Source organism: Alligator sinensis, unplaced genomic scaffold, assembly GCF_000455745.1.
Source record: "Alligator sinensis unplaced genomic scaffold, ASM45574v1 scaffold643_2, whole genome shotgun sequence".
Lineage (NCBI taxonomy): Eukaryota > Metazoa > Chordata > Crocodylia > Alligatoridae > Alligator > Alligator sinensis.
In genome coordinates this window covers 590,436-613,355 of record NW_005842588.1, presented here as the reverse complement: position 1 = coordinate 613,355, position 22,920 = coordinate 590,436, and positions in this window count along the sequence as shown.

Sequence of the window (22,920 nt, the reverse complement as noted above, 5' to 3'; positions counted from 1 at the left end):
CGGTCTCCTCCCCCTTTTTTGGTTGAGGGACCCCCTGCCTCTCCAGCTGCTGGCAGGGAACTGCCAGCCTGTCCTCAGCCCTGGGCTTTATAAGGGCCAGGCCCTGCCTCCTACAGGCAGCTGGCTCCCCTTAGTTGCTCCGGTAACCCGCAGCTGTGCTCGTTACCTTGGCAACGCTCACCTGGGCTCGTTATGTCCTGCCAGGGCTCTCTCTCCCTGGCAGTTTCTACTCCCTAGGAGCAGGCACTGAGGTGCCCTGCGACACCACCCAAGCCTTTTGTACGGCTAGCAAGCCAATAGCTAGCCGCCATGTGTGCCTAAATTAAGACCGGCCAATAATGTGGCTCAAATCTTAATACAAATGGCAGGAACTCCTTTGCAGCGTGCATCACTATAATGCAAGAGAAATGCACAATGCAAAGAAGGCTATAAAACAGCTGGAAACACTTTTCTGCACGTGGGTTCTCTATAACAACAGAACACTCCGTCGTGCAAAAGAGCTGCAATTCGGTGGGAACATAATTTAGCGGTGCCTAAGCACACTCAATCAAAAATCCACAACTTTGGGTTGTGACAAATCCTAGCTGAGATAGTGAACTAATTATAGCCTGGTGCTCTCTTTCAGTGAACTGAGAATCACTGCCTTTGTACTTCCAGGGGAAGAAATGCTTTGGATCTTCCCCTCTATCTATTGCTGGAACTTGGCAGCCTTGGGGCCTGAGGTGGGGAGAGTGAATACAATGGTGAAAATATGGAGTGGAAGGATCCTTTGGGCTCTAGAATAGTTATGAAAGATCCACAGGCTGTAAATGAAATCTCTTCCAGCCGGTATATCGCATCAGGTCCTTTTGGGAAGTTTCAAAACGTTTCCTTGGAAGGAGATGTAGTAGGAACAATTTTCCAGTCAAACATGATGTGATACCAAGAAGCGGCAGAAACACCAGCATTAAACACCAGCATTTTGTTTCCTTGCATTAAAACAAAACAAAACACAACCACCTGCCCCCACCTCCCCCAAACATAAAAATCATTTGCACCTTGCAGCAGCTGCCTGGTGGATTTACAAACAGACCCAAGCCATGTCAATGGGGCCCATTACTTAGCACACAATGCATGGCAAAGTAAACTATTGAAGACCCCTTCTGAAAAGAACTGGGATTTGCCCAAACTGGGATGGAAAGGAAAAATAGAAAATGTGAAAATAATTTTTATGGCAGGACATTCCCTTTTCTGTTCTGTTTTTAAATGCATCTTCAATCATTAACCATGGCTTTAGCTTTGATTGAGGTCCAGCAGAAAGGCATTGGAGGATGGTAGTCCAGAGAATCAGTCCCACCCCTCCTCTATGGTCTGCAGCTTTCTTTTTTTTATTGAATTTGCCCTATTAGTACTAATGAACCAATTCCTTAAAATAGGCATTTCAGTAATATTGGACAAAGCAAAAGCGAATGGAGATCAATATTTTATAACTTAAACCTTATCGCACTTTTAATCTGCAGATGAAACTGCTTCAAAAAGGAGGGAAAGGAGTATTATCAGCTTCTGATTTTTTTAAATACAAGATGGGGAAACTGAGGCTAAGGGAAGTCTAACTGAAGGTCATGCAGGATTATTGGCAGAATCAGGACTAGAACCCCACTTGCTCAGGCTTGTGCTGCACCTGCTGGGCCATGTTGTGTCCACCAAGTGCCCTGGATAGCAGACAATCTGAGAAGCCATGACAAAATGAGTCTGTGGGCAGTATGGCTGTTCAGTGCTGTTGAAGTGCTGCGTTTTTCCACTCATTACTCAATATGAAAAGAGGCTTTGGGTGTTTCTGTTTAAATATATAGCAAAGTCCTCAAATAGGGCGCAAGTTTGTGGCATTTGCCTTGAAGAGAAAACTACAAAGAGAAAACTACAAAAACATAATAGCAAAGTTGACATTAGTGTTTGGAAGGAACTTCTGAGCATATATGACAGAACCCTGGCTCCATTAGAGTCAAAGACAAAACCCTGATTGACTTCAGTGGAACAAGATTTTACCTACAGGCCTTGTCTTAACTGAGATAAGACACTCACCCTTTTTAAGATCGTGTTAGATAGCCTAGTCTACCTGACATCGTAAAAGCCAAGGGTAGGCAAGGCAGTTATACTTGAGTAGGTGCTGACTGTAGGCAGTTGAAGCTGAGGCCACTACATAATTGGTTAAACTGAGGCCTAGCAGAGAGTTCAGGTTTCAACTCAACCAGCTTAGGACATGCCAGAGTACTACTGCCTTCGCTACATGACCAGCCATCCAGCTGAAGAAGTGGTGATGAGAATTAAGTTTTTAGATGGAGCTTGATGCATTTGTCTGATAAGGTCCTCTGTGACAGCAGGCAACTAGACTTGACCTGGGAAGTCTTTTCCAGTCATAATGTTCCTACACTTGACCTTCACAACGTGTGTGCTATATCATGCTAACCCACCGGTCTAAAGATTCCCCACCTTGTATTCCAGTCAAGGTGAGGTCACAGAAACTTCTTCTCACTGGCTTTGCATGTAAGCTTGTCACTTCCAAAGAATCTTTTGTTTGGGCATTTTTGGTTAGAGCTGGCTGGACTTGAAGTCTACCCACATGGGTGCATATTGCATTTTGTGCTGCAAATCAGGTCATCAGGTGCTTCTAAAGAAGAGAGAATGGCAAGTTTTATCTACAAGCTTTTTTTACCTGCCCTTATCTATGCTTACATCATGAGCTAAAGTTCACACCTCCATTTGTATTTGCTTGATCTCATTTTCAATCACCAGTCCTCCAGTTACACCTTCAGGAACTTGAGGAATTTAGGACACAATTACCCTTCCAGCCTATTGTAGCAATGAGTTTTCACATCCTTTAGGTCTCACACACTCTCTGTTACCAAACTTACATTTTTGCACTCAATACAGGGCCAGGTCCTAGCCCTGATAGAGCCCCTTTGTGCTGTTCTTTGTGCTAGGGTCCTTGCACTTTGATTGCAGAGGCCTTGCACTTTGATTGGATGAATCTCCAAGGATACCAATTTCTTTTCTCTGCAATGGACATGTCACTTTTCTGTCAGGTGTTGTCAGCAGCCTCTTTTGCTTTTCTAGACTTTCAGGGTTTTCCTTTTTTTTCTCCCCGCAAAAGTAAATTTTCCACAAAGAATTCTTTAAAACAAGCAAACAAAACCCAGCTTTTTCCTTTGTATTTTTCCCAGGAAATGAAATGCAGTTCTTGACAGGCTAGCTTTTATCTCACCTCAGTGTTTTGTGAGACAGTCCTGGTTTTGATAAGGCTGGCTTATATTTTGGAAATATCTTCTGGGAATCCAGTCCAGATCAGTATTACTGAGAGCTGTGAGCACTTGATATCAAATTGGCAGTCTGTCTGAATGAACTGATGGTCTCAGTTATATTCCAAGTGGAGAGTGAAAAACCGCATCCCCAACTGGTACTAATTAACATCTAATCCCTTTAGAGCCCAAGAGACTGAATACACGAGAGAATGAACTCGGTTCCCACTTCAAAAAGTAGCCCCTCTACCATACAGCAAAAGCATATTGGTAGAGCACTGTGGGGGAGTCCCCCCAGTTGTTCCTGGTGTCATGCCTGGTCTACATATAGAGGGCCTTGGACTCTAGGCTGTTAATCCAGTGCATTTCAGAAGCACTGAATTTACACAACACTCTTTTAAAAGAGGAAAACTAATTTTTGTTGGTTATGATGTCACTGAGTGTTGACATGGCGTCAAGTCACCGTATTACAATGCTGTGATTTCTACTATAAAACAACTTTGTCCTGGTAGCAAATGTATAAACGTAACAAATTTAATTAAGTGGAAGATGAGAGGATGCATTGGGGGTTGGCAACTAATTAATTTATGTTGCTACAGCTTCTAGAGCATTAGTATGAATCGTCTGCTGGAAAAGTGGTGCCAGTCAATCTTGCTGGGTGTTTCGGTGTCCAGGTTGGAGTGTGAGGGTGATTTGACATGAAGCTAGCCACATCAGTCCTTTGTTTGCTGTTTGCTATTGAAACTGGATTGTCTTATGCACATTTTCCTGATGGGTTGTTCGGCTAAGGCAGAATTTGACTTCTGGATGGTGGTGCCTGTAATGGTTTCTGCCAGTAGTCATGGTCTCGTGTTAGCCTGTGGATATTAGAAGTTACTAAGAGCAGGAGAGAAAGAAAAGGAAAATTAGACACCTTCCTCCCTGCCCCATCCCCTGCAAAAAAGTTTCATAGATTTCATAGACATCAGGGCTGGAAGGGACCTCGGAAGATCATCGAGTCCAGCCCCCCACCCAAAGGGCAGGAAGTCAGCTGGGGTCATAGGATCCCAGCAAGATAAGCATCCAGTTTCATCTTGAAGGTGTTCAATGAAGGCGCTTGAACCACCTCCGGTGGCAGGCTGTTCCAGACCTTGGGGGCTCGGACAGTAAAGAAGTTCTTCCTTATGTCCAGCCTGAAACGATCTTGAAGTAGTTTGTGACCATTCGACCTCGTCATCCCTTGGGGCGCTCTGGTGAACAAACGTTCCCCCAGATGCTGGTGGTCACCCCTGATAAACTTGTAGGTGGCCATCAGATCACCCCTGAGCCTGCGCTTTTTCAGGCTAAAGAGCCCCAGGGCTCTCAGCCTGTCATCGTAGGGTCTGCTTCCCTGACCTCTGATCATACGCGTGGCTCTTCTCTGGACTCTCTCAAGCTTCTCCACATCCTTTTTGAATTGTGGAGCCCAAAACTGGACACAGTACTCCAGCTGCGGCCTCACTAAGGCCGAGTACAGGGGGAGAATGACGTCCCGGGATTTGCTTGAGAAGCATCTATGGATGCAAGTCAGCGTTTTGGTCGCTTTACTAGCCGCCGCATCGCATTGCAGGCTCATGTTCATCTTGTGGCCAATGATGACCCCCAAGTCTCTTTCTTTCATAGTGCTAGCCAACATAGCACTGCCGAGCCTATAAGGATTACCAGCTATCTCCTCAATTTGTATCCAATTACTTCACAGCCATCAGTACTGAGGCTAATATGTCTTCTGTAAGTCTGAAGAGACTAGAAGTAACATTTGTTTCTAGACAGCTAGGAGCTGCTATTTCAGCCAATGGGGAAATCGTGTTTGTGAAGTATACTGTGTGTGATGATTTTCATTTAGCTCCCGAGATTGATAGTGCTTTCTAAGAAATGAGAACACAGGAAAATCATCTTTTCTTTGAGCTAACTTTATTTGCCTACAAATTTGTTCATTTCCAGAGCTTTCCCTGTTAGCTGCTATCTCAGCCTTGCAGTACATTTGTTTACAGTCATATGATGAGACTTGGAGGAAGGCAATAAAACTGAAATAAATCTCTTAAGAGCATTTTTCAGAACACTGCTGATATCACTATATGTGTAATCTCAATTTTCCAGTGGGACGAGTTTGTGTACAACTGTATTATGACATTTTCTGGGTAGCATTACAGGGGCATGTTGAGATGCAATGTGACAATGTAGCATCACCATGTCCTTACGTTGCAATGCAATGTCGCAACCTGGTGATGCTCAGTAAGCCCTGAAAGCTCTCTGAGCTGCATTTGCAGGACATTGGGTTCCTTCAGCAAAATCGAGCACGTCCTGGTAAACCACACAGACGACAAACAGATTTTCTTGTGTAATACTTGGGAAATCTGAGTACAAGCATACCTATTATTAAATCAGTGTAATTTTGGAAACACAGTTTATAATCTTAGAAAAGAATGATTTGATTGCTAGTTTCAGGAGGAACTGGGTATGAATGTGTCCATCTTTTGATGCCCTCCCCCATTGAAAGATGGAAGCATTCCAGTACCTTTATTTCTGGAATTAGACAGCTGTCATTCAAGTAAGGAATCTGAGCTGCATTACGTGTGCATAGAGTATGTTCGAGGCTATGATTCAGTGAGGTGCAGCTGTTCGTAATAGAGTGGTGTGGGATCAGAATGAATGAAAACTCTGTTCATGTAGCCCAGGTGAACAGCTCTGTTTTGCAACATGTCAAAAGTTCAAGTGGGGCATGTAGAAAATGATCTAGCATGAATCTCTTGTGCTAGGACAAGTCACTTCCCATTCTTTCACTCCACTCCATCCTAATGCCTGGGATCAAGACTGTCTTCCAGGATTGGAACTTTTCAGTCTCCTTTGTAAAATGAAAAACACTGTCCACTATATTGATGCTACTCTACAGGGCTGAAATGACATGCAGGAGATACTGGCTCTGAATCTGCTGCTGCCAGAAGCAGCTTGCCTGCTTCAGCCTTTCAGTAGATGAATTTTTAGGAATGATACAAAGGGGTATAATTTCTTCCTCCTCCTCCCACCTCTTCATGCCTTCCACTTGCACTTGGAGCATTGGTTTAGTTTATTTTTGGAATTAAAATAACTGAGTCCAGAAGCAAGCTGGACGATAACAAATGGCTTTAATGAGAGTTTATGGGGTGGTAATAGTCAGAAAATAAAAAGGGGAAGTAAAACTATCATGGCCTTAATCCAGAGATCTGTGCCCCAAGAACTCGTTAGATTTAAACACAACCCTTCATTGAGACCAGGAACTTCACTGGGTACAGTGGTACTGGCTTGTGATACCGAAGAGGGTTGGGTTAGTTAATGTAATGGTCTTTTGGTCCTTGAGATCAATGCTACAAAGAGTTCCTTCTGTAACATTTACTGCCAAAAATAAGCTTTTAAAAAAAACAACTCCATTTTGCTTCTATTAGCCCTCCAGAACCAACAGAGCAACTGGAGGAGAGAGAGTTTGATTCATTTTTTGCTTATGTTGTCTAAATTGGACTGAAGCATCTCCATTATGGTCAGTGATGTTCAAACTGCAGAGAGCCCAGCTTGGCTTCTAGGAGTCGGACTGAATTTGCAAAACTGGAACTTAGGAGAACCACCTTTTATTGGACTTTATGATGTCCTTGAGAGTCTATACATATAGACCCAACGGCATGATTTTTAATGAGCATCTTGTCCGACTACAGCTGCACTGAAGCAGTAGAAATTTTTGAGCTGCCCTAGACTTGTGCTCATAAAGATGTCCACCTAATTATGCTCTTCTTGACCTGCTGCTCACAAACAGGGATGAATTGGTGGGGAATGTAGTAGTGGATGGCAGCTTGGTCAGCAGTGACCATGAGATGATAGAGTTCAGGATCCTGAAGAAAGGAAGGACGGAAACCAGCAGAATAAGGACCCTGGACTTCAGAAAAGCAGACTTTGACTCACTCAGGGAACTCACGATCAGGATCCCCTGGGAAGCCAATCTAAGGGGGAGAGGAGTCCAGGAGAGCTGGTTGTGCTTTGAAGAAGCTTTACTGAGAGTGCAGGAACAAACCTTCCCAATGTGCAGGAAGACTAGCAAGTATGGCAGAAGACCAGCTTGGCTTAGCAGGGAACTCTTCAGTAAGTTAAACCAGTGCTCCTCAAACTATCTGATGTGGTGGACCGGCAATTTTTTTTCCAGTGGGCCAGGGACCGGTGCCCGGTTTAGCAGGTGGCAGCAACTGCGTGTAACAGCGCTACACAAATGCACGACCGGCTGTTTCTTTCTCTTTCCTCACCTCGCATGACATGACGTCACCTGGAGTGTTGGAACGTACGAACTGTGGCGCTATGACATATCGATGTTATGCTTCTGAAAATATATTTCTTTCTTTCCTGGCAACTCACTGTGGACCGGCGACCGGTGGCTTGTGGACCGGCACCGGTCCGTGAACCACCACTTTGAAAAGCACTGAACTAGAACACAAAAAGGAAGAAGTGTAAGAAGTGGAAACTTGGACAAATAACTAGGGAAGAAAATAAGAGCATTGCTCAGGCATGCAGGGATGAAGTCAGGAAGGCCAAAGCACAAAGCACAATTGGAGTTGCAGCTAGTTAGGGACATGAAGGGGAACAAGAAATGTTTTTACAAGAATGTCAGTAACAACATGAGCATCAGGGAAAGTGTGGGTCCTGTACTGAATGGGAGAGGCAACCTTGTGACAGAGGATGCAGAAAAGGCTGAAGTGCTCAATGCCTTTTTCACTTCAGTCTTCACAGGCAAGGTCAGCTCCCAGACTACTGCATCGGGCAGCACAGTTTGGGGAGGAGGTGAGCAGCCCTCAGTGCTGAAAGAAAGGGTTAGGGACTATTTATAAAAGCTGGATATATACAAGTCCATGGGGCTCGATGGGATGCACCCAAGTGTGCTGAGGGAGTTGGCTGATGTGATTGCAGAGCCACTGGCCATCATCTTTGGAAACTCATGGTGATCAGGAGAGGTCCCAGATTATTAGAAAAGGTGAAAACATAGTACCCATATTTAAGAAAGGAAAAAAGTAGGATCCAGGAAACAACAGACCAGTCAGCCACACCTCAGTCCCTGGAAAAATCATAGAGCAGATCCTCAAGGAATCCATTTCTTAGCACTTGGAGGAGAAAAAGGTGATTTGGAATAGTCCTCATGGATTCGCCAAGGGCAAGTCATGCCTAACCAACCTGGTTGCCTTCTATGATGAGATGACTGGCTCTGTGGACATGGGGAGACCAGTGGATGTGGTATACCTTGATTTTAGCAAGGCTTTTGATATGGTTTCCCACAACATCCTTGCAGGCAAACTAAGGCAATATGGGCTGGATGAATGGACTGCAAGGTGGATAGAAAACTGCCTGGAGCATCAGGGTTAGAGAGTAGTAATCAATGGCTTGATATCTAGTTGGCAGCCAGTATCAAGTGGAGTGCCCCAGAGGTTGGTCCTGGGGCCGGTTTTGTTCAATGTCTTCATCAACAACCTGGAGGATGGCATAAAGTGCACCCTCAGCAAGTTTGCAGATGACACCAAGCTGGGGGGAGTAGTAGAAACACTGGAGGGTAGGGCTAGGATTTGGAGTGACCTAGACAAATTGGAGGATTGGGCCAAAAGAAATCTCATGAGGTTCAACAAGGACAAGTGCAAAGTCCTGCACTTGGGATGGAACAATCCCGTGTAACAGTACAGGCTGGGTGCTGACTGGCTGAGCAGCAGTGGACAATAAGCTGAATATGAGCCAGCAGTGTGCCATTGTTGCCAAGAAGGCTAATGGCATACTGGCCTGCATTGGTATGTGTGTTGCCAGTAGGTCCAGGGAAGTGATTATTCCCCTCTATTCAGCACTGATGAGGCCATATCTGGAGTACTGTGTTTAGTTTTGGGCCCCCCACTATAGAAAGGATGTGGACAAATTGGAGAGTGAGGGCAACAAAAATGGTGAGGGGGCTGGGGCACATGACTTATGAGAATAGGCTGAGGGAACTGGGTTTATGTAGTCTTGAGAAGAGGAGACTGAGAGGGAATTTAATAGCAGCCTTCAACTACCTGAAGCGGGGTTCAATGGAGCTGGACTGTTCTCAGTGGTGGCAGATGACAGAACAAGGAGCCATGGTCTCAAGTACAGCAATGGAGGTTTAGGTTAGATATTGGGAAGAACTTTCTCACTGGGAGAGTAGTAAAATACTGGAACAGGTTACCCAGAGGTAACCCTACCCTCTGTCCTTGGAGGTTTTCAATACCTGGCTAGACAAAACTTTGGCTGGGATGATCTAGTTGGGGATGGTCCTGCTTTGAGGAGGGGGTTGGACTAGGTGACCTCTTGAGGTCCCTTCCAACACTAATTTTCTATGATTCTAAGTGATCATATACTGAAAATTATGAAACACAGAAACATTTGTTCATAGATTGACCTTTCCCATGGGTCTCAGTGCTGTTTAATCCTTTCATGGTTATTTCACGTGCTAGTTTTAAGGGACATTTCTCCACTTCTTTAAAGCTGGTGCTCTGGGGTCTTTGCTATCATTGGGTATTTTGCTAATATATGCTGTAGGTCAGGGGTGGATAAAAAACAGTCTGTGGGCTGCACCCGACCCATTGAACGATGTCATCTGACCTGCAAGGCTCCCCATGGCTCCAGAAATTTGGTGCCTGGGGACTGGTGGCAGCATTGATTGTCACGGCTCCCAGAGTTGCAGCCATTAATGCTGCTTCCACTTGTCTTGCCACCAAATTTTGGAACCCAGGGATGACAGAGCTCCATGGGCTAGAATGGACCCATGAACTGGCTCCACACCACACAACTGGCCTAGAAAAGTTAGGTATCACTGCTTTGGGTCAATCTGAAATCCCTGGGCTCAATTGTGGTCACTCATATAGTAGAAGAATAGCTCCCTCCTTTGCAAAAAATCACAATAATGAAAGAAAAGATCCCAAGTGATCAGAGTGTGTGGGGCAGCTCTAACCTTTATTAACACAGGTGATGTTGACACTGCAGCTCGAGGTGTGATTTATGGAGGTATACCTGAGCCAGCTTTAATCTAGCTAGTCTCAATGGTGGGAGTGGTGAAGATGTGGTAGCATGAACTTTGGCCTGGGCTAGTAGCCCACCTAAGTGCCCAACGTCCTGGGTCAGTGTGTAGGGGAAGCCTGTACCATTGTGCCTTCATTGCTATGGGTAGCTGAGCAGGTTAAAGTAATGCTAGCTGGGGCATGCCTCCACATGCTGCAATCAGCCATTTCAATCACAGCATAGACATAACCTCAGTGCCAGAGCAAATGTTTCTAAGTGCAAACTGCTGGGGGCATGGCCATAGCCTGAATAATATGCCTTTGGTCTGAAGCACTGTAAATCCCCTGAGTTCATACCCTCTCTCCTCCCACCCCAGTCACTCTTGTAACATGAGTATTTCAGAGGCGGGGGAGGCCTCATTCTGATTTGTCCGGCGGGTTTGCAACGAGAGTGATGTGATGACCCTGCACATTCATCAGGCGCTTTTTCAGGCTGGTCCCATCTGTGAGGGTTTTCTTCCCCTCCCCTCCCCCTCTGCTCAGGCTGCTTCGGGATATGTAGCACGTAGGCACAGACGTCCTGCGCACACATTAGCAAAACTATACTTGTATAAACTCTGTCAGGAAGTCATCTGGCCAAGCTTTCCAGAGTGCTGCATTTAACTCTTCACTGATCACTATCTGGATCCCACTGACTGCCACGCAGTTCCCACACAGTCTAGGCACTTTCCCTCAGTCTTCTATTTTGTTTATTGATTGCAGCTTCCCTCCTTTAAACAGGCTGTTCAGATCAATAGCGATAGGCTGCCTACAGTCATCTGGGGAAAACAAGTATACCCAATGTTACAGTTTCCCAGCAGTAACATGTACATACACACACAGCTTCCCAATAAAAGGCTCCCTGTTTTTTCCTGGATGGGGATGTATCAAAGTTAAGTAGCCAAATGTAATGTGGGGAAGATTGCCTATATAAGCTTATATTGAACAGTGTTAGCCTGTTCAGTGCCTATATGTGGGCAATCATTTTGGAGTAGTTATTTAACATCTGAAATAATACGGCACGTGAATGGGGAAGGAAATTCTCATAGCTTTTAAATGTTTATCATAGTCAGGAAAAACCACTTCCTAAGTGACCACATCTTCAACGAGGTCATGTCTTGCTGTATGTCTGACTCTGTAAAGAGGCAAGATCTAACACGCATGCGTGCACACAATATGTCATTGGCCTGGGAAAGAAAATCTACTTGGGTTGTTTACTTCCAATGAAAAGATGTGGTTCTTTATGGTGACCTGTGCCAGTGAAGAGTTTTTCCATTTCTGTTTAAAAGGATGATAAAAGTATCTTGTTCATATCTTTTAGCATCATTACGCTGCTGAGGACCTACCAGGGTCCAGTAGCTATTACAAGACTTTAGAAACCACAATAAATTGGAGAAGGTGGGAGGATCAAGTTTTATCTTGTGCAAACAGGTGTGGAGAGAGAATGTCTGAACCTCTGGCAAAAGTTATATGCCAAATTCTAATTTGGCATAAGCATCTGAGTAAGTTTAGACTATATTTTCGACCAATAGCTTGTACAAGTCTATGCACAGTGGAATGACAGCACTTTAAAAAAAAAAAAGAATAAAATGTGGTCATATTTTTCTTACATAGTTTTGTATCTCACTTGGTGGGTATTTATTCGGTGCTTATCACCTGATGCCTAGGCTGATCTCTTATTGACTTACATAGTCAAGAACTGCCAGTTACTTGATCTAACTGTCCGCCCTTCCAGCCCTGTATTCTGTCTCTCTCAGTGGTAGAAAGTGGATGTTCCTCTCCCATTGTAGCTTCCAGCATTTGGAGATCTATACAGATATGATTTGGAAGCTGCACCCCTTCCTGTTGTGTGTACATTAATCTTTTTAAGGTGTCAAAAACTGTTTGAAAGTAGATGAAACATTTGGGCCTGATTTTTCTCTCATGTATGCTATCATAAATTGGAGTGTTAAAGTCAATTAAGCCTATTAAAGCCAATTGAGTTGACACTGGTATTAATCTTGCCTTCCCTATTAGAGATATTATGATTTCTAATGGTCAAGGTAGAGGGATGCATGCATCCTTGTGTGTGTATGTGTATGTGTGTGAAGTGTCACTTAGCTGCAGAAGGAAAGGGGTTTAATTGTAAAACATTTAAGTAAAGCTAGGACTGTCTTTTACAGCAGACAGATCCACACCAAAGATATTTCTCTTTTCCAACAGCTGTTTATGCCCCATGAACAGCAAAGGAACCTTCTGTTCCTGTCTAACTCCCACTGAAATTCATGAGATTCAAACCATAACTGCTGAGGGGTATCAATAGTGTTTCCCTGTTTGCCATCTTGTCTATACTTGTAGGGACTGGGAGTGATTTTTTTTCAATCAAGTTTTCATGTTAGGGGCTAATGAGGCTTTGTGAGAACTGGGGAACATTTAGGTTCTAGAACATGTGATACTCCTCACTTGTGTGTATGTAAGAGAGAGAGAGAGAGAGAGAGAGAGAGAGAGAGAGAAAACACACATGTGTGTGCTTGCACTTTGGTTCTTTCTGTTTTGGTATCATTTTCCTTCCTGAGCCAGAAAGCTCTGGGTTAGAGCTCTATGCAGAAGCTTAGGATCAAACCCAGTGTGACGCTATATGGCTACCCTGAGGTTGGGGAATGGAGAGTGAGGCACAATTAAAGATATGTTAAAGGAAGAGGTGCTTGCCAAGGTATTATTTGCCTTGCTATCTTTCAGTGTGTCTTGGTCAATGTGCCTGGTATGGGCTCTCTCTTTTATCTGGGTTTCTACACTACCTCTGTGTAGTACTTGTGTACTTCCACAAATGCAGTAAACAGTGGGTACAGACGGAACTTACATTTGTCATGCAGTCAGCCCCCTGAAAGTGCTCTCCAGCTGTGCTGCACAGTGATTTTAAAGTGCAGTAAATTAAGCCTCATCATATGAAGGATCAGATGAAGGTGCTCCACTTCAGAGTGCCTTAGGGAACTTGTGTTCCCTAGAGTTAATCTGCCATGTGATTGCTGCCCCATGTGCTGTCTGCAGGAAGGAAGGGGGGAGCAGGGAGGGGGAGTGAGCTGCAGGCTGGGGTTTGCCCAGCCTGAACTGGAGAGGGGGCAGGTGGATTGGAGCTCCCCTTCCTCACAGCGTGGCCCATCCTCCCCTTTCCAGCTCAGGCCAGGCAAACTCCAGCTTGCAGCTTGTTCCCCATTTCCTCTCTCCCCTCCCTTCCTGCAGATAGCACCAGAGCTGTGAGGGGGGCTGGGCCTGGTGGAGAGGGGTGGTCCCTCCATTGCAGGCAACCTCCTGCAGGCAGTCTTGATTGCCCCCTGACCCAACAGGTGAATGTCTGGGGACCTCTAACTCATGGTGCTTTATGTAAAGTGCCATGAGTTAGAGCAGGAGCCTGCACATCTGTTAGTGCCCAGTGTGGCTACCCTTGATTATGTGCAATTCTCTGTATTTCAACTGCTTGAATGGCAGGAGAGAACCAACTCTGTGGGGAAATAATATGCCAAAAAGGTTCCAGTATGATACTGACTCCAACTCCATGGGTGTTGAAGGGCATGGAGTTTCCTTCCCACTGGTACACCCTATCACCAGGTAGACAGGGAACTACAGGTGCTGTTCTTGTTGTGGTTGCCTCTTTCAAGTGACAATAGCAGGCAGATTTGTGTCTTCAGGGACTCTTGGTGCTAATGCTGGTCCTGCCAATGATGCAGGGAGTGACACCTGGTATTGGACAGGCGTTCTTAGTAGAAAAGAGATTGCAGCCTGGGCTGCGGGCAGGAGAGTTAAAGGGAGCCTAGCCTGCCTGATACAAATACATTTTCAATACACTGAGACTGATCTTTTACTTACCACAGGCGTAATCTTTAAGCCATGGGCTTGATCCTCAGCAATGTTGAATACCCAGAATGTTAATACCATTTTTAGCTACTTCAAAGTTTCTTGTTGTCAGTGAGAAGAAACCCATTGATTATTTTTTTTCTTCCTGGGTTTTGCATATGATTGATATGACTATTTTCATTCATAGGTCCCAACGCTCTTTGCAACATAAGTTTTAAAGAAAGAGGAAAGAGAGGTATAGAGAGGTGAAGTGATTACCAGCTGTCTCTTAGCAAGCCAGTAGCACAGCTGGAGTAATAACCCATTCCAGTGCCCTGGCACACACTGCCTATCCCACCAGTTTCCATGAGTCTCAAAAGGCTGTGAGCACAAGGACATAACTATTCCAGCTAAACTTTAAATGTAGCCCTAATGCAATAGATCAGTGAGGCTCAACCTCTTTTTTCAAGTGGGTCAAACATTAAACTTGGAAATGGGCCACACACAAAAGCATTATAATTCTATGCTTTGGCATATTCATATTTTAAGTATTTTAAATAGTAATAGAAAGGAAATCATACATTTTTAGTAATTTTAGGTTTGTTAATACAGAGCAAAACTTCAATATTCTCAAGTATTATTTTAAATGCTATAAAAGTAATTAAACTTTAGAATCATTACAAAAAATGATGATGAACCATACTATTACACAAGATAATTAACGAATCTTTCAGAAGACAGATAGAGATTGTGCAGATGGCAGTACGCTACCTTACCTCAACATCCTGTGCTTCCCAGTACTTTAACAGTGGGTGCAACTGTATTCATAGATTCATAGATGCTAGGGTCAGAAAGGACCTCAACAGATCACTGAGTCCAACCTCCTGTCTAGGCAGGAAAGAGCACTGGGGTCAGATGACTCCAGCCAGATGCCTATCCAGCCTTCTCTAAAAGACCCACAAGGTAGGGGAGAGCACCACCTCCCTTGAAAGCCCATTTCAAATTTTGGCCACCCTTACTGTGAAGAAGTTTTTCCTGATACCTAGCCTAAATCTGCTCTGTCAATTTGTGACCATTGTTCCTTCTTACCCCAAGAGGTGCCCTGGTGAACAGAGCATCTCCGATCCCTTGCTGCATCCCCCTAATGAATTTGTAGGTGGCCACAAGATCACCTCTCAGCCTTCTCTTGTGGAGGCTGAAGAGGTCCAGGTCCCACAGTCTTTCCTCATAGGGCTTGTCCTGTAAGTCCCTAACTATATGAGTGGTCTTCCTCTGGACCCTCTCGAGTCTATCAACATCCTTCTTGAAGTACAACACCCAAAACTGGACACAGTACTCCAACTGCGGTCTGACCAATGCCACATAGAGGAGAAGTATCACCTCCTTGGATCTATTTGTCATGCATTTGTGCAAATGTTGTGGGGTGAGTTTACTCTAGAGTAAACTCACCCTGGGTAGGCATCTACATGTGCAGGGATTTGGGAGCAGATTTGCTGCTCCTGGCAGCAGTCTGCTCTTGCCCCTTCTGGCCCTGCACCTGCCCCCTGCAGCAGCCAGGGAGAGCTTTAGGCTGGCAGGAAGCAGGGCCAGGAGACAGCTGTCTCCTCCTGGGGGCTGGGAGATTGCTTCCTGCCCTTGGGAGCTGCCTGAAAGGCTTTGCCACCAGAGCCCAGGTGGGGACAATGTCCCCTTACCCTGGCAGCAGGGAGCTCCAGGCTCCCTGACTGGGGGCACACGGCTAGCTAAGAGCTAAAGGGGAGGGGCAGGTCCCAGTCCTCTGCCCTGATCTGCCAGTGGGGCAACTAGCAGTGGCAGATCAGGGCAGGACCTCAATGGCCTAATTGGGACAGGGGCCAAGACTTGCCCCTGACTGGGATAGTTCCTAGCCAGCCCTGGGCTGCATGGGAGAATCTGTACATGCATGGGAAAGTCTGTATGTGCAGCCTGGAGGTGGCTAGGGACTCTCCCATTTCAGGCATTCCCCAGCCAGCTCTGGGCTGCATGTGCAGACTTCTCCATGCAGCCCAGAGCCGGTCAGGAACTGTCCCATGTTGGGAGCTCCCAGCCCCCACTCTTTGATCACAGTCTCTCAAGTCCTGCCTCATGATTGTGGAACTGAGGCTGGGAACAAGCTTCCAGCCCCCACCCTGTGATTGCAGAGTGGGGGCTGGGAGCTCTCTGGTGGTGGGGCAAGGGGACATTGTCCTCACCCAGGCTCAGGTGGCAGAGCCCACCCTGACAGCTGGCGGCTCCTGGGGGCAGGGAGCAATCTCCTACACTGTGCTGTGTGGCTGACTGGGAGCAAAGTTTCTCCTGGTCAGCCATCTACATGTGCTATACTGTTCAGTAATTCCTCAGCAGTAAATTAACTACTTGCATTTACAGGTAGCAAATTAACTACCAAGTAGAGGAAATGACTGTGCAGTAAGGGTCAGCACGTGTAGACAGTAATTAGCTCTACTAGGCAGTAAAGTGTCTTGTGTATACACATCCAGAGTCTCCTGAAGGGAGAGCCATGTGCTTGGGCAATATGGTGGAAGTGGGACCATGCTCTGCCCTAGAACAGCAAGGCTTTATTTGAAATGGCTTTTTTTGTTCAGATGCTGTAATCAGCCCGGTGGTGTACTAGAACTCCATGTCTCCAATGGGCCTTTCCCCTTCCAGCTGCCAAAGGTTTCATGAGGCTTTGGAGCCCAGCAGCAGAGCAGTGCTGCCATTTACCTTCTCTTTCTGCTCTACCTTTCCCCTACTGAATTCAGCAGCAGGGAAAAGAGAGGATGAGCTACAGTAGTGATGCTTAACTCCTGGCTACAGAGCTGCAGGAAAGCTCTGAGCTCACTGATGTGTCAGCACAGGTGAATGCTGCTTCTGCTCATACTTTCTTTTTTCCTATCACTCAGTTCAGTGAAAGGCAGGAACATTCACTTGGCTGACATGCTGGTGATGGGCAATTCACATTGGCTTCTCAGGCTACATATATCCCATGGGGTGGAGGTTAGCAGCACCACTGCAGTAGATGATTAGCCAATTGCTCAGATGAATAATGTACAAAGTAATTCTTATTAATAATAAAGATGTTGAGATAGTGTTAAAACGAAAGTATCCTCCTAATTTAGAAATGCTGGGCGTGTGTAAAATATAACTTGGTGTGCAGAAAGAAACTCTCCTCATAGGTGCTCTTTCAGTTAACATGACATAGCCTTTAGGGCTTGGGAGCACAATATCTAGGAAGACAAAGAGTGTGTGGTGCTGAAATCCTGACCTTTCAGTAACCTGTGCAGGGGCAACAAAAGCACCATTTAACCATGTATGGTGTAAACAGCAAGGACCAGTAAGCAGCAAATTTAGAAAGGAATCTGATTGATAACCCCAGAGATAAATACTGCTTTAGCCACTGTTACTTTAAGCTGTTGACAGAAGCTTGTTCAGAGTCAAATTGAGATCCGTGTGTTCCTTGGCTTCTGGGTGGGATAAGGTGTCATGTCAAATGTGCCTTTTTGTTTTTACTTTATCTGTCTGCCTTACATTTAGCTCCCACTCTTCTTTTTCCAGCGAGCATATGCATGCTGGAAGCTTTAAAAAAGAAGCTTGCTGCAAGTTCTCTTCACTAACACGTCTCCGCATCAAAGGCTTTACTGGAATCTATTGACTCTGGCAGACTCGCATAAACCTGTGAGATTAGGAGTGAGAAGTCACGCACTTTTCAGTTGGCTGGGCTTTTTTTTAAAGGACTGTTTTTAAAATGTTGCACTCTGCACAAATATCCACCTACAGACAAGTTGGTAAGTTGCTTAAATCTTTCCAAATATTTCCTGTGATGGCAGGAAATATTCAAGGACACTTTTATTGACAAACAGTGTGGACCTCACTTACATGGCATTACAAAAGAATTGAACTATTCAACTTTTAAAAAGTGGTCTCACTGCTGCTTTGTGAGTAGCATGTGACAAGGCTTATCTGCCCTATTGTTTACTTCCTGTTTTTAAAATGAACATACTTTATACTAGTGAATGCTTTTGGAGTACCTCCTGTTGAAGCTGTTCCTCTTTGCAAGGAATAATTAACTAGTCATTGGGCCATAGAGATGGGGAGAAGATGAGCATGAATCTATAGCCTTGTGATTAGGGCACTCATCTTGGTTCTAGTCCTTGCTCCATTGAATAGTCCATTATTTTTTATATTAAGTACTCAGTGGTGCAAGGACTGGACCATACAAACTGCAATATTTTCAGCAGAAAGGAATGAGATATGGGAAGTCTGCACTTTTAAATATCCCATAGCTTGATAGTTGGGGAAGTCCCTGCCTGGGAGGCAGAAGAGGTGGGTTTACGTCCTCTCAGGTAGAAGAGCTAAACTGTGAATTACTGAATGAAAGGGTGGCAGCATCATGGGTGGGGTGTTGAAAAGAAGCTTTTAGGGTTTAGTCTAGGAGATGATACAGGACCACAAATCCAAAATGAAGAGGTTCCTCCTTGTAGCCTGCATTAAGTCATGGAGAGGAGCAGGATTTAAGAGACCTCTGTCCAGAGCACTTTCTATTGCCTGCCTGAGGCAGTTTCCCACACAACACACTGGTTATTGCAAATCTCATTCTTAGGCCCCTCACTATTCCTATTACCTAGACTCCTTTGTTCCCTAACTTGGATGTTATAAATTCCACTTCATAGCCAAGTGCCTAAAATATTAGTGGCACAACAATGGACAAAGTCTAAATCTCTTTGTGTACCAAGCCCTGGGCCCTTAAAGCACATTGAAGTCCATGGAAGGCTTGCCTTTGATTTCAAACTTTCAGACTGGCCTTTCTTGGAAAGCATTTGCTTTGTGACCACTAAATGAGTCCCAGGGAGCCTTGTACTACATTTTATACGTTTTTAGTAACAGGCTGTTCTCTTAGATAAATGTTGGTCTCCCAGTGGAAGAATATGTCCTCATCCTTGGGCTGCTGTTGATTTTACTTAGTCACAATGTTCCTCTGGATATATAAATGTTAAGAATTCTCCCCAAAAGGCATGAATATGGTGACTCGTTGGCATGGCAATGCTACAGTGAAGTGGGGGAGAGTTGACTCCCATGTACCATCAGCTATACCAGCCCTGGGGGTAGGGATAAAGAACACACTTTTCTGTTGAGTTTTTGGCGTTTCATCCATGGGTCCTATAATGGTGGTGCTTGTTCTTCTCTTAGATTCTAGGCTAATGGAGAATGTGCCATGTTCTAAACATTCTGCTTGGGGCAGCTGAATTTCAAAACTATTTATATCAGTGGTTCTCCACATACATACCAAGGCACTCCTCATAAGACTTCAGGCACCCCTCCATAACTTCTGTGCATTGAGTGGTGCCCCATTTCAAAACTACTTGATTTATTACAGGGCTTACCTCTTTGCAGCAGGGAGTAGGCAGTGAGGTGCGTGTGGGGGCAACAGCTAGGCAGGGGGAGCCTAAGACTATCTTTATCTGCTTATCTCCTTGCACCTCACTTATCTCATACTTCCTGCAGCACCCCTCAAAGGATCTTATGGCACCCTGGTTGAGAATCACTGATCTATACTGTGATAAATTTCAGTCTTTGATTTAATTAGATGCTCTGAGCACAGAATCAGTAATGTTTGTATCATTTATTTAACATTATTCAGTTTCCTTTGAAATGGGAGGCTCAAACACTTTGGTAAACTGACAGGAGGGTGAGCTGTTTCCACTTAAGCGTCTATAAGTAGCTACCTCTGTACCTTGAATTATATTTGTCACATTGTACAGCAATGTTCCAAACTAATCTTATTATGTGAGATGATATTATTATATATTATTACCTATTTGCTTAAAGCAGCACACTAACAAGGCTGCTTTTCATTTTTGTGGCATTAGGATTAGCATGACTGCATTTTAGAGGATTTTCTATGAAAGTTAATTTGGCTTAAGGTAGGGCATGACTTTAAATTGCAATGGCTATCTTGAATAACTCCATAAGTGGACATGCTTATTACACAATAGGAGAGGATCTTTTGCTGTTGTTGTTGTTCCTGCTTAGCTTAATCAATTTTCAAATGAGTTAAAGAAACTAGGATAAGGTGCCTATGCTTGGAACACCATTTAGGAATAGTTATACTAGAACAACTCCATATGTAGAGGGAGTCTAAACCAACACCCAACATATTCCTATTTCGAGCAGAAATTTAGGGTTCTAATTTAATCCCATGGACTGTTGGTCTATGGAGACTGGATGAACGTTCCAGTTCATAGCACTACAAAACCAACAAATCCTTTTCCCGCAAAAACTGAGAGATGCTCTGGTGCATGTGCTTCTCTTCCTGGGGAGAAGTGGATGAAACAAAAAGCAGGTGACACATGTTAGTCACGTTGCTTAACCTGCTGCTGGACTATGGTGATCAGCATGATGCAAGAGCAGAACAAAGGCTGTAACTTTCCTCAAAATGGTATTTCCTCTTTGGGAGTGGCTTTATAACACTAACACTGGCATTAGGCAGTTATGCCCTATTCCCAGAGGCAGTTACAATCTCTGCCCAGCCCTACTGTCCTGGGAAAAAATCCCAGGAGTTCAGAGATTACTGCCCTGCACCAATGATCTGTAGAAAGAAGTATCAACGTTTCACACTGTGGGGAGAGGCTACTTAATAATAATGCAGGTGGGTTGCAAGTCCTCTCATTACCAGTAATACATGGCCCCTTACCAGCTATTGTGGTGATAGCTCACTTCCTCAATTGAAAAGTAGCATATCTTATTATTTCAGATGTAGTATGTGCTTTTTTTTCTGTCATAACCTACCTGTCCACTGCCATCTCAATAAGGCTGCCAGGCCATGCCTAGGCATCAATAATATTTACAGATTGTGTTGCAACAGTAAGTGTGTCATAGGGAGAGCTGGCTTCTTCAAAGGTGCATAGGATCACCTGATCTGCTTTCTGGAATAGATGACAGGGAACCAAGTCTGTGGGAAGCTGGGGGAGCCCATGCTTTGTATGTGGAACGTAGTGGAAGGAGCACAAAATGATGGGAAGCTCTTTAATAGATGAGGCCTAGATTCCGTCCATGGTGGGGAAAAAGTGCCAGGTATGGGGAAGATTTCATATAGAAAGGCAGCTGGGATGAAGACCATGGGAGGATCTGTAGGATGAGGAAAGGATTCAGGAAAGACTGAAAAGGGGTGGTTAAGTGAAGTGTTGCTGCCTAGTTTTGGGCACATGGACTGGAATCTGAAGCTAATGGAGGAAGTGAGCTTTGCTACCCTCCTGTGTGCCACCAGGAGCTGAAACCTGCCATATGAGTACAGGGTCTTGATCCTTACATATGGGACCAGGCAGAGGCAGCATGATCTGGATCCAGGCATGCTGGCCTGATTTGGGGGGGGGGGGGGGGGGGGGAGGGGGGGGTGTGTGACTGGGCCCCAGCCTGTGAAGACAGTAGTTAAAATGGGGAGCAGAAAGGCTGTTATGTGTGGAAAGGACTGAGGGTTGAATTTGTGATGTTTCTCTGGGAAGGGCAGGACTGTTTCAGAGAGTTAAATCCCTAAATATCTTATGTCCTGAAAGAATCATGAGTCACCAGTTAGAAGAGGAGGAAACGAAGACATCTGCATTTTCAACTCTTGGAAAAGATGGGCTGCAGATAGAGAGTGTAAGTGGAGCAGACTGCCTTTAGGACCTCTTGGCATGTGGGTGGTGCCCAGGAGAGCTGAGCAACTGGCCCATAGGGCCCTTAGGAAGGAGCCATGCTTGGTCAGAGAAGAGAGGTTATGAAGGATGGTCTCCCAGCTTAGAGCCATTCATGTTGCTGGGTTGAATGTGAGGCTTGGAAACTGTTTTCATGGCTCTGCCTTGTTGTGTGCTTTGTGGTGTGACATGATAATTGTCTTTATTTACATAGGACCTTTGATCTCAAAGTGCTTTGCCTGCTGTGTACATATAGCATTGCTGACATGCAGGCATTTCTAGTTCAGAAGGTGGTAGGGACCATGAGACAGCACAGAAGCAGGGGAGAGTTGAAATAGGGGCCAGAAAACTGGCCCAGGCTGCCTATGCTTATGACTAACTGCTACCATTCTTTAATGATCACACAAAGCAAAAAAAGCTAGTGCCTAAAGCCAGGTTTGTGAAGTCTGCTCTGTTGTAGTGCATGGCACTCTCTTCCTTACCTTGGGAAGGGTGAAGGGGTGAGTCAGCACTGGTTGGGACTCAAACTTTGTGGTGCCAAGGACTCTGAGCCCCTGAGTCACTTTACAGGACACCTTTGCTTCAGAGTTTCCAGTGGTACCCTCCTTCCTGGCTCTGTGTGACACAAGCTTATCACAGGGGTGATTTTGAGAAACAGAGTTTGTGCAAACTGGCTGGGATTTGTACCATCACTTGGTTGTTGCAGATGTCAGCCCAAGAGGGGTGCTTTTTCTCATGCTTTCTGGGTGACAGGTGTGGCTTGAGGGGCTGAAATCAGATGCTGGGCTCCTCTGTAACTTGTTGGGGCTAGAGCTTGCACATATGGCTAAGTAGGGAGATCAAGTCTGAAAAGAAAATCAAGAAAAATAAATAGAAAAGAATGGTGCCAGAGACAGTTCGGAAGTGAAGAATGCAGGTTCTCCAAAAAAGGCAGTTCTCTGTAAGGAGAGATGGACCAAGAAATGCTTGGAAAACAAAGTAAAGAGTCTATAAAGAGGAACTGGAGACTGTTGGGGGCAGGGATAAAGGAAATGCAGAAGAGGGAACGAGACGATGACTGTACTTTACTTCTCCTGTAGCCACGTGGCAATGCTTTTTCAGTTGCAAACA